Source organism: Triticum aestivum, chromosome 4B, assembly GCF_018294505.1.
Source record: "Triticum aestivum cultivar Chinese Spring chromosome 4B, IWGSC CS RefSeq v2.1, whole genome shotgun sequence".
Taxonomy (NCBI): domain Eukaryota; kingdom Viridiplantae; phylum Streptophyta; class Magnoliopsida; order Poales; family Poaceae; genus Triticum; species Triticum aestivum.
Window position 1 is genome coordinate 261,671,524 of NC_057804.1, and position 11,125 is coordinate 261,682,648.

The window sequence follows — 11,125 nt, forward strand, 5'->3', positions numbered from 1 at the left end:
CTCAAAGGGATCATATGATATTTCATGCCTAGAAACTTTCGTGTGCAGACGCAAGCCATTATGGGCTCTGGCAAAGTTGAGTAAGTTGTATGAGCTCTCGAAGAGGTGGACTAGAAGATGTAGGGGAAAGTACGTTTACCGGTCCGCTCGGAGTAGAGAGTTAATGCTTCAAAAAGACTATATCTCGATCTTCCGATCATGGATTTGGTCGAGTCTTGTGGGGAAAAGTGTGCAACCTCTGCAGAGTGTATAAACTAATCATGGTTAGCTGTGTCCCTGGTTATGGACATCTTGAGTATCTGGATTTGGATATTATTGTTGATCTCATAACTCTTTAATTAATTGAATTGGGTTTCATGATGATACTTGTTTAATTGGGATTTGAGTTGGAGGAACCTTCTCAAATATTGGATCAACATGGGAGTAGTTTAAATAAAATTTATTCCTTTGTTGTAGGTAAAAACTAGCTTTATGCAAAATCTTAAAACTAGAGCCTCCACCAGCCAAATATTGCATGTAGATATAGTTCTTGCATTCATTGCTTTACAGTGTAACTCTGCCAGCATATTCAATGTGCTGACCTACACGGCTGCAACGTCTCATGTTGCAGACTACTCAGACGACGAATAAGGTGCGATAGGTCGTTGTCTTGCACTCAACTATGCCGTTCGATTTGATGGACTCATTTACCTTTGAAGCTTCCACAGTTATTTAGTTTAGATGGCCTTCAGCCATGTTATTTTTTGTGTAATCATTTCCTTTATGAGGACTTGATTTAATAAGTGTGTGATTGAACTCTCTTATAATTCCTCGAGTACTGTGTTTGTCAGCATTACCGATCCAGGGATGACACTTAAGCACAGAGACTTCGGTCCATTGGGATCGTGGTCGCTACAAGATGATATCAGAGCACACGCTGACTGTAGGACGCGACCACTAGAATAAGCCACATGATTTATCTTCTCTTCTCATTTCTAATTCTCCTATATTTCTACTCTATAGATGGCAGACCCCAGGAACAAGTTCACCCAGCCGGATGACGACACCCCTTTCAAACGACACTTGAAGGAAGTCACTAAGTACCTGAACATCGGACTACCAAGCTTCACTGGTACTTTCTCGGCAACTTTACCAGAAGAGGAGAGCTGGAAGATTAAAGTCTGGGTACCTGGGAGGACATTTGGGACAACAATAGAGCCTATTGATTTTTACCTGGATGCACCAAGCTGGAGTTTGGGAAAGAGCATGGCAGCCCACATCACTTTTGAACGCATATGTGAGGTGTATCACAAGGAGCTGAAAAACACTATCTACCAAATATGCGGCCACCGAGACGAAAAATGGGAGATGATTCATACCAGGAAGGATGGATCAATTGCAGCTTACATTCAGGAGATGGGTGATCACATTCGCTAACAAGAGAATCAACTGTGCTTCAACATGAAGAAGATCAAGAAGCTGATGAAGAATAATATCGAGCTAGAAGTGGAACTCAAGTTTACACGCGATGGATATGAGGAAGAAATTGTCATACTACTGGAGAAGCATGAAGACCTGAAGCGGAAGCTACGACTACTCGTGGAGAACCATAAGCGAGAACCTCCAAAGGAGATTCGTTCGGAGGACTACATCATCTTGGACGACATCGACACGGATAGTGATGCAAATGGCGACAGTGATGACGACTACGTTGACGAAGCTGGAGAAGATATCATGGAGTCTTCCTCCGATCAAAATTTCTAGACGACCACCATGTTACTAGTAGTATTCTTCCAAGTAGTAAGCATCGACCGAGTTTGTAATCGTAGTTTAGATTGTTTGTGTGAAGCTTGTTTGATATTGAATGAAGTGAATTGATTGTGTTCATCTCATGTGCATATGGGTAGTGAATCTTTCTTAGAACTTATTCTATTCTGTTTTCTCACCCCTCTAACCCATCAGATGCCTCCGAGACTTGACAATGGATTCATGTTCTCACCGAAGCTCACCCAGTTGATCTAGCAGCAGAATGCCTTGATGCAGATGCTAGTTCAGAACAAGAACCAAGGCAACAACAACAACAACAACCCACTGTCGGTGTTAAAACTGGCGGATCTCGGGTAGGGGGTCCCGACCTGTGCGTCTAAGCCTAATGGTAACAAGAGGCAGGGGACATGATGTTTTATCCAGGTTCGGGCCCTCTCAATGGAGGTAATACCCTACTTCCTGCTTGATTGATCTTGATGATATGAGTATTACAAGAGTTGATCTACCATGAGATTGTAGAGGCTAAACCCTAGAAGCTAGCCTATGATTATGATTGTTGTTGTCCTATGGACTAAACCCTACGGTTTATATAGACACCTGAGGGGGCTAGGGTTACACAGAGTCGGTTACAGAGAAGGAGATCTACATATCTGAATATCCAAGATTGCCTTCCATGCAAAGGAGAGTCACATCCGGACATGGGACAAAGTCCTCAATCTTGTATCTCCATAGTCCAACACTCCGTCCAAAGTATATAGTCTGGCCGTCCGAGGACCCCTCAATCCAGGACTCCCTCAGTAGCCCCTGAACCAGGCTTCAATGACGATGAGTCTGGCACGTAGATTGTCTTCGGCATTGCAAGGCGGGTTCCTTCTCCGAATACTCCATAGAAGATTTAGAACGCCAGGATCGTGTCCGGCTTTGCAAAACAAATTCCGCATTCCACCGTAGAGAGTACAATATTCCACAAATCTATTCTGCCGACAACTTTTTATGACATCATGCCACGGTCCAGTCCTTATTTGAACCGTTTTTCCTAACAAGCCACGACACGTGCTACAGGGCGGTTTTATTGGCACGTCTTGTCGAAGCAGAGATCGTGTCCCCCATTATCACGGGATTCTCATCAATACGGGTGTGGGTAACCCAACCGTGTTTGTTTAATATGACTCCTCGATTTTAGGCAAGTCCCAAACGGTCACGCTGGGGACGCTTGATATTCGTCCTCTTTATAAAGGGGCCAAGGTTTGCCCTTTTCTTCCTACACTTGATCCTTCCCCTCCCATTCCTCGAGTTCCAACACCCAAGGCTCAAGCTAAAGTACTTCGGTCCATCGACCATGTCTGGATCCAACTTTCAAGGCCGGTGGATCGATGGCCTCCTCCGTCACAAAGGAGGACATCCGGAAGCTTAGGGAGGCCAGGTATCTCACCGCCGAAATCCCGCACAGGCTGCCTGCTCAAGGGCAGGTCATCCCCACTCCCGAACCCAACGAGAGTGTTGTATTTATTTCCCGCTTCATCCGAGGGCTAGGTTTTAGCCCCGATCCCTTCGTGAGGGGGCTTATGTTCTATTACGGGCTAGATTTCCATGATCTAGCTCCGGATTCCATCGTTCAAATCTCATTGTTTATTGTCGTGTGTGAAGCCTTTCTCCCCATTACCCCCCACTTCGGCTTGTGGCTCAAGACCTTTAATGTGACGCCAGGGTGATTTACGGTCATCACGCGGAGTGCGGAGGTGCCATAATAAGCAAAGGCACCGACGCCCCATGGCCAAAAGGTTCTTTTGTGGAGAATTCTGATTTATGGCAGCGGGAGTGGTTTTACATCACCGCTCCCTGAGGTACAAAGCGGGTGGTTGCTCCAGCGTTCTGCTCAGGCCCTCCACCGCAGCTAGTGTCATGCGTCAACAAGGGGCTGGACTGGGGCCGGTTAATGACGTGTTGAAATTGCAAAGCCGGATCTGCAACCGTCTCAAGAGGGATGTCAGTCTAGTCAAGATAATGCAAGTGATACTGGTTCGTCGAGTCCTTCCCTGCCAACATCGTCCTCTCCGTATGTGGGAGTTCAACCCGGAAGGACCGCGAACCATTCAACAATTCTTTGGCATGACCCTCAAAGAGATGTATGAGTTATTCTTCGGATCACGAATAAAGTGTCCGGACACCACCGAGGAAGCGGGTCTCAATTGCAACCGTCTGTATACCCAGGTAAATATTTCTGCTACCTAACACACCATCCTTTATCTTTATTATAACATCATTCTAAAAAATTTCTCTCTGGCAGGACTGGTTGAGGAAGGCGGAAAGGATTAGGTGTCCCGCCCCTCTTCTCAAAGGCTTGCCGAATCCTTTGTTGACCAGGATGCTTGAGCGCGCGCCATATCAGGTGCCATCAGGAGAAGACAAGGGGAGGAATAGACAAGCCGCAGGTGGGCCTCACCTTCTGCACATCCAAATCGGAGGAGTAAGTGCCTCCACGAAGGAGGATAACCAGGGAGGGGAATCTAAAATCCCCTCTCCTCAAGGTAAGAAAAGGGCCGCCTCCGAAGATTTGGAAACGGAGGCTTCTAAACAAGGGAAGAAAACCTCGCAAGGGGGCCGGCCCTCCACCAAGCCGTAGGTGAAAGAGTACTTTGGTAGACATACCCCATTTTGTCTCTAAGGATAATGACTGAAACATATTTGTAGCAGTCTAGCTCATAGCCCGTCTCCACAGCGTTCGTCCTCTGGGGATCTTCCTCTGGAGATGATGGAGAGCGAGATGCCTCCCCCTGCCTCCCCGTCACATGGGGCAGACGACCCCGAGGTGTCGTCACGGAGGATTTCTCCTGATCCACCAAGGCCAGAAGTAGACACTTCGGTTGCCCAGAGTCTGGAATATCCGGCTCCCAAAAGAGAGCTTCAGGAGGAGTCCGGGATTGTCGAGCACACGGCCGGACACACTAATGGGCCTTTTGTTGCAACCGGCCATCTCGGAGACACATCGTGCCTTAATGGGTACGGTGGTTGAGAGGATTTCATCCGCGAAAAGCGGTTTGAATGAAGCTTTTACGAGCCTACTAAGAGGCTTTGAGGTACACAAAAAAATGTATTTTTGATGGTTCCGCACATGCTATTTGTGCTCTGTATAGATAGTAGCCTCTGAGAGTCTGGTTGCCATCAACATGGAGAACAGAGGATCGTAATATCTGGTAATAAGTGCGCTGCTTTATGTGCATGTGGCTGAGGGTCCGGCGGCCGACCGATCTTCTAATTTTGCCGAACTAAACCGGCAGCTGGACGTGGCCGATGCCGACATCGCGCTTGTTAACAAGCGGCTTGACGAGGCCCAGGGTATGTATATTCGGCTTGTCGGCAAGAGTTTAAGAGGAGCATGCTGCTAGTATCTATAATATGTTGTGACTGTAGATGGAGCTGCTGCTGTGGAGACCCATCGGGCGGAGCTTGCCCGAGCCAAGAAGCAAGCCCGGATAAGTGATTCGGCCGCTCTAAAGGCGGTCGAGGAGTTAAGAGCCGAACAAGCTGCTCATCGCCGGAGCGAAGAAAAGATAACCCAGATGGCTACCGAGCTGGAAGATGCCGCCAACCGCCGTGAGCTCCTTGAAAAGGATGATCAAGCAAAAGCAGCTGACCTTAAGAAAGCCCTAGAGGCAGCCAAGGAAACCTGCTCTAAAATGAGGGGGATGTGGGAGGAGCTTCGTGAAGTCGGAGATATCGTGGCTGGGAAGCCCTATCTGTTGCGGATGAAATTCGGAGATCCGAAGTATGCCACTCTGGATCAGTTGTGGAGTGCGGCGGACTCATATGCGGACCTGGCAAAGAGTGTTGCTGATGCGCCCGAGTTTTTCAAAGATTAGAAAGACCATAAGGCTGAGAGGTTATTCTGGTCGCAGTTCAGTGCCTTGACGCGTCCGCTGTCATTGAATGAAAAGATGGCCGCATGGGCCGAATTCCCCAGGTTGTCCGGGCTTTTCTATGAGGTCTGTCATGGATCATCTTTGGCCACAAGGACCAAGGCCGGACAGTTATTTTTGGATTGGTGCAACAATTCCTTGGTGTTGTGTCGCATATCGATGTTGTGAAGAGGTCGTCGTGCATAGAGGGTGCACGGTTGGCTCTTGCCCGTGTTAAAACATACTGGGCTGGGATGGAAACCACCGCTATTGCAACCCGGAGTGCGGCGGACAGCCAGGACTCGTCCAAGCACTACTTCGAAGAAGTCTTAGAAGGCACCCGTTTAATAGAGGCTCAGTGCTTGAAGAGTGCCATGTTCGAATGACATGTATCGCGATTGTAAAGACAATGTTATTTTGATTATAAAGGCTATGTTTATACTTTTGCCCGAAAGTATTATAATGCCTCATGTGCGGCCGTTTATGTACGTATATAACCTGAAAGTTTGCATTCGTCGGCTTCAGCCCCCACGAATATAATGCGGGGGTGTTTGAGAAAATGCGTAATCACACTTGATCCAACGTCTTGGTCCGTTAAGGAGGTGATAGCGCGGCGAACCAGGCAATCAGACTATATAGCTTTAAAACTTTCACTTAGCCATAGGAGTTTGACGGTGGGGCTACTATATAGCCCCTGGTACTTTGACGTTCAGCCGGATATGGTGCGCGTATCTACGTGACCGGGAAACCGGTCCTTCGTTAATGCGGAGGAATCGCAAAGATTCCACTGGGTCATCGAGTGGTTGACCAGTCTTGAGCTGTATCATGACAGTCAGTTTTTGACTTCTCTAGTGAGGTGTTCGTCTAGATGAACCGGGGCACAATCACAGTAGTTCTCCCAGTGCCGCCTTAGCTGATAGAACGGAACGTAAGGTAGCAAAACACAGGAGCCGGGCAAACCCAACATTTGACCAAAGACATGATTCAGAGCTGATGCATATAAGGCCAAACTCATGATGCCGAACACTCCGTAAGGTATTCTGACGTTATAATGTCTACTGGGCTGAATAATACCCCTGACAATAAGCGCTGAGTTTCTAGGTATAAGCAGTAGTCTGGTGTGAAAAAAATGCCGAAAACGCCAGTATCCCTCCCGGTTGTATAAAGTTTTCGGAGGGGATGAAACAACAAGATACATTAGAAAGGTTTTATGCAGGGTCTTAATCTAATGAGAAACCTTTGGGCGGGTCCCTACTGCACGTCTGCGCCTTTATCTCAGTTGTGCCGTATCCTGGAAGGGTGTAGCACGATGATCATCTGTAAAAGAAAAGAAAAAACCCAGGTGAAAGACTTCGTGTAAGGTGTTCGTTAATCTGAATGAACCATGAAAATGCAATATGCTATTGTATCGATAGGGTCAAGCCAAACTATGGGCTCTTTTTACGGGCAGCCCCTAACATCTTGTATGGGGAAATCCCAACTGGGCTGTTACATTGGGTGGAGCGCTGAACTCGTCTAATCGTGTCCGTGGTCTTGACGACCGGCCATTTTTCCTGGTTGTAGGGACCGCTTAGTGTTCGGCTTCTAGAGCCGCCATGTATTATTCTGCGCGTAAGGAACGCTCTGTATTTCCGCTAACTGTGATGACGCTGCGTGGACCGGGTGTCACGCCCAATATGCGACCCTATCCAAAAGGAACTCGAAGGTCCCACCAAGGATAGACCCGCATATTGAAACGCTTTTGCAAGGTGGATATCATTACATAAGCATTACATAATAGATGGCGATACATACATAAGGCATACAATGCCACATGAATACAACATCACAATACATAAGAGCATCATCCGACTACAGATGAAACACAAACAGAAACTCAAACGACATCCACCCTGCTAGCCCAGGCTGCTGACCTGGAACCTATCCCCTGATCGAAGAAGCAGAAGAAGAACTCAACGCAAGCAAGCATCACTGTCGTGTCATGATCATCGCATAACCTGCACCTGCAACTGTTGTTGTAGTAATCTGTGAGCCACGAGGACTCAACAATCCCATTACCATGGGTATCAAGACTAGCAAAGCTTAAAGGGAAAGGAAGGGGTAAAGTGGTGAGGTTGCAGCAGCGATTAAGCATATATGGTGGCTAACATACGCAAATAAGAGCGAGAAGAGAGCAAATGGAATGGTCGTGAAGCTAGCAATGATCAAGAAGTGATCCTGAACTCCTACTTACGTCAAACATAACCCAGAAACCGTGTTCACTTCCCGGACTCCGCCGAGAAGAGACCATCACGGCTACACACGCGGTTGATGCGTTTTAATTCGGATCTGGTGTCAAGTTATCTACAACCGGACATTAACAAATTCCCATCTGCCTATAACCGCAGGCACGGCTTTCGAAAGATTATACCCTGCAGGGGTGTCCCAACTTAGCCCATGATAAGCTCTCGCGATCAATGAAGGATATACCTTCTCCCAGAAAGACCCGATCAGACTCGGAACCCCGGTTTACAAGACATTTCGACAATGGTAAAACAAGACCAACAAAGCCTCCCGTTGTGCCGACAAATCCCGATAGGAACTGCACATATCTCGTTCTCAGGGCACACCGAATGGGCAAGACGTCGGGTTGGCATAGACCCTGATTGCCAGGGGGCGCCGGACATCGCTCGGTTTGGACCAACACTTAGAAAAGCACTGGCCCGGGGGGGGTAAAATAAATATGACCCTCAAGAGCGCGACTCCCAAGGGAAAAAGGGCTAGGTGAGGCAAATGGTAAAACCAAAGTTGGGCCATGCTGGAGGAGTTTTATTCAAAGCGAAGTGTCAAGGGGGTCCCATAAATCACCCGACCGTGTAAGGAACGCAAAATCCGGGAACATAACACCGGTATGACGGAAACTAGGGCGGCAAGAGTGGAACAAAACACCAGGCAAAAGGCCGAGTCTTCCACCCTTTACCAAGTATATAGATGCATTAATAATATAAGAGATATTGTGATATCCCAACATAATCCTGTTCACCATGGAGCAATCTTCAACTTCACCTGCAACTAGCAATGCTATAAGAGGGGATGAGCAAAAGCGGTAACATAGCCAAACAACGGTTTGCATAGGAAAGGTGTCAAAGGTTAGAGGTTCATGGCAATCTGGGATGGCTTGATGAGCAAAAGATAGGTAACGCAGCATAGCGATAGAACGAAGCAACTAGCATAGCAATGATAGTAGTGAGATCCAGGGCAGCGGTCATCTTGCCTGAAATCCCACAAGGAAGAAGATCGAGTCCATGAAGAAGACGAATGGATGAAGACGATCCAAGCATAGACGAACGAATCCTCACGATCGCAACGATACAGGAACTATCGATAAGAAACACACAACATGGTAAACACACCACACAAGAACAAGACATGATGCTCAACCAAGCATGATGCATGACAAGGCTACATGAAGCTACTCATAGCAAGAGATGATGCAAACAAGAGCAACACATCAAAGCAAGTTTAAATGAGGCCGGGAACAACATATAACAATTCCGGTAAGTCCTCATCTGAATGAAACTTATGTTCAAGTTGTTAAACAGAAAGTTAAGATGCACCAAGATGATCTACATGAGATTCTAGTCAAGTTACATATAAAGTTCATTTAGTTCGGGGCTACGGCCTAGAAGATATGAGCAACACAAGTTAAACATGGCATTGATGCGAAATGCACCCAAACATCAAGCATACACCTCAAAACAAGGATGCAACATGATAATATGAAACTACATGCAATTCTAAAAAAGTTTCATATAGAGCACACTCAAAACGGAGCAACGGTGCAACACACACACACCATACAAGTCATAACAACAATCTGTGCAAAACAGCAACTAGGCATATTGCAAGCACCAAAACAACATGCTACAGGACCTCAACAAGAAAACAAAAGGCATGGGCATGATGTACAGGTAAAGCATAACAAAACATGAACACTGAGCTATCTCTAGAAATCACTAGAACATCCTCAAACACAGATGGCAAGATTGCAAATAATAACAGTTCAGACTTTGCAGAAAATAACATCAGGTTGCAATGTTTAGAGCTATCAAACAACATGATACGGGAACTTAACATGGCAAACAAAGGCATGGCATGAACCTACTAAATGCATAGATCAAAAGTCCCTTACTCACCATGAGCCAAAAAGGATCAGAAAATATGATGGCACCCATGTAAACATAGCAAGTTATAATACAGATTCAAACATGGCAGAAACAGAATTATGAAGGCATGTAGATGAGCTTGTACCACTCACCACAGAGCAATACATGGCATGGCAAGGCACCCAACAGTAAGAAGACATGTTTATGAAGCTAAGCATGGCAAGAAAAAGTTCATAGCATGCAAGGATCAACTACAACAACCTTGGCAAAATTGAATAACATGTAAACAATCTGCCAGGAAACATTTTGAAGCAAAAGTAGAGCACGAAAAGGACATGCTAGGCTACTCCATAATTTCACGCAGGAGCATGAATGGATAGACAACAACCATATGTTCAAAACATCCTTACTGAAGTATCTCAAAATAAGCATGGATCTCTCTGTAGCATCAAGTTTACGTGGCATCAAAATAACAACAAAACAGGGACTAAAATCAGCAACATCACGATGCCTAGTTTGCATGCTTGTGCTAGTCACCACATTGATCACAAAAATACATGGTAAGCACCTCTGTAAAGAAGACACGGCATAGTTCAAAACACATGTAGACATCAACCTCATAGGATGCACACATCAATCATGGCAAAAATGACAAAAGAGCTAGTTCTGTTAACAGGCAGCCGAAAACATTATGGAGCACTCTTGCAACGATGATTCAGGCATCAAGATGATCTCAAATGAATATGATGCAATGGAATGAAATGATGTACTCGTTGAGACGAACAATTTGACATATTACACACACAAAAAAGAGCAACGGATGCAGAGTTACGATGCGATGAACATGGCATGATTATGCAAAATATTCGGGGACTTAGCAGAAAAACAACCTCGGGGAAAAAGTCAACGGGCGGTGGATCTCGCCGGAGAGCTCGCCGGAGAAGATGGGGAAGGCGGCCGGAGCTCGGGGAGGATGTCGGGGAGGCCGGGCGGATGGATCCGGGCATGGGGCCCCCGAATCTGGCGTCGGAGGAGGCCGGAGGGCTTGGCGCGGGGTGGCCGGAGTTCCTGCCGGCGGCGGAGCTCGGCGGAGGACGGCGGCGGGGGCGACCGGGGCGCCGGCGCTCGAGGCGCGGAGGCGCGCGGCGGAGGAGGACACGGGCCGAGGCGGCGGGGCGGCACCCGCAGCGGCGCGGCGGCGTCCGGCCTGCGGCGACGAGAGGCCGGCGGGCGGCGGACGGAGCTGCAGCGGAGGTTGGCGGCGGGGCACGCGGGCCGGGTGGGCCCCGCGCGGGCCTGGCGGGCCGGCGGCGGCGGCGCCCACGTGGCGCGCGATGG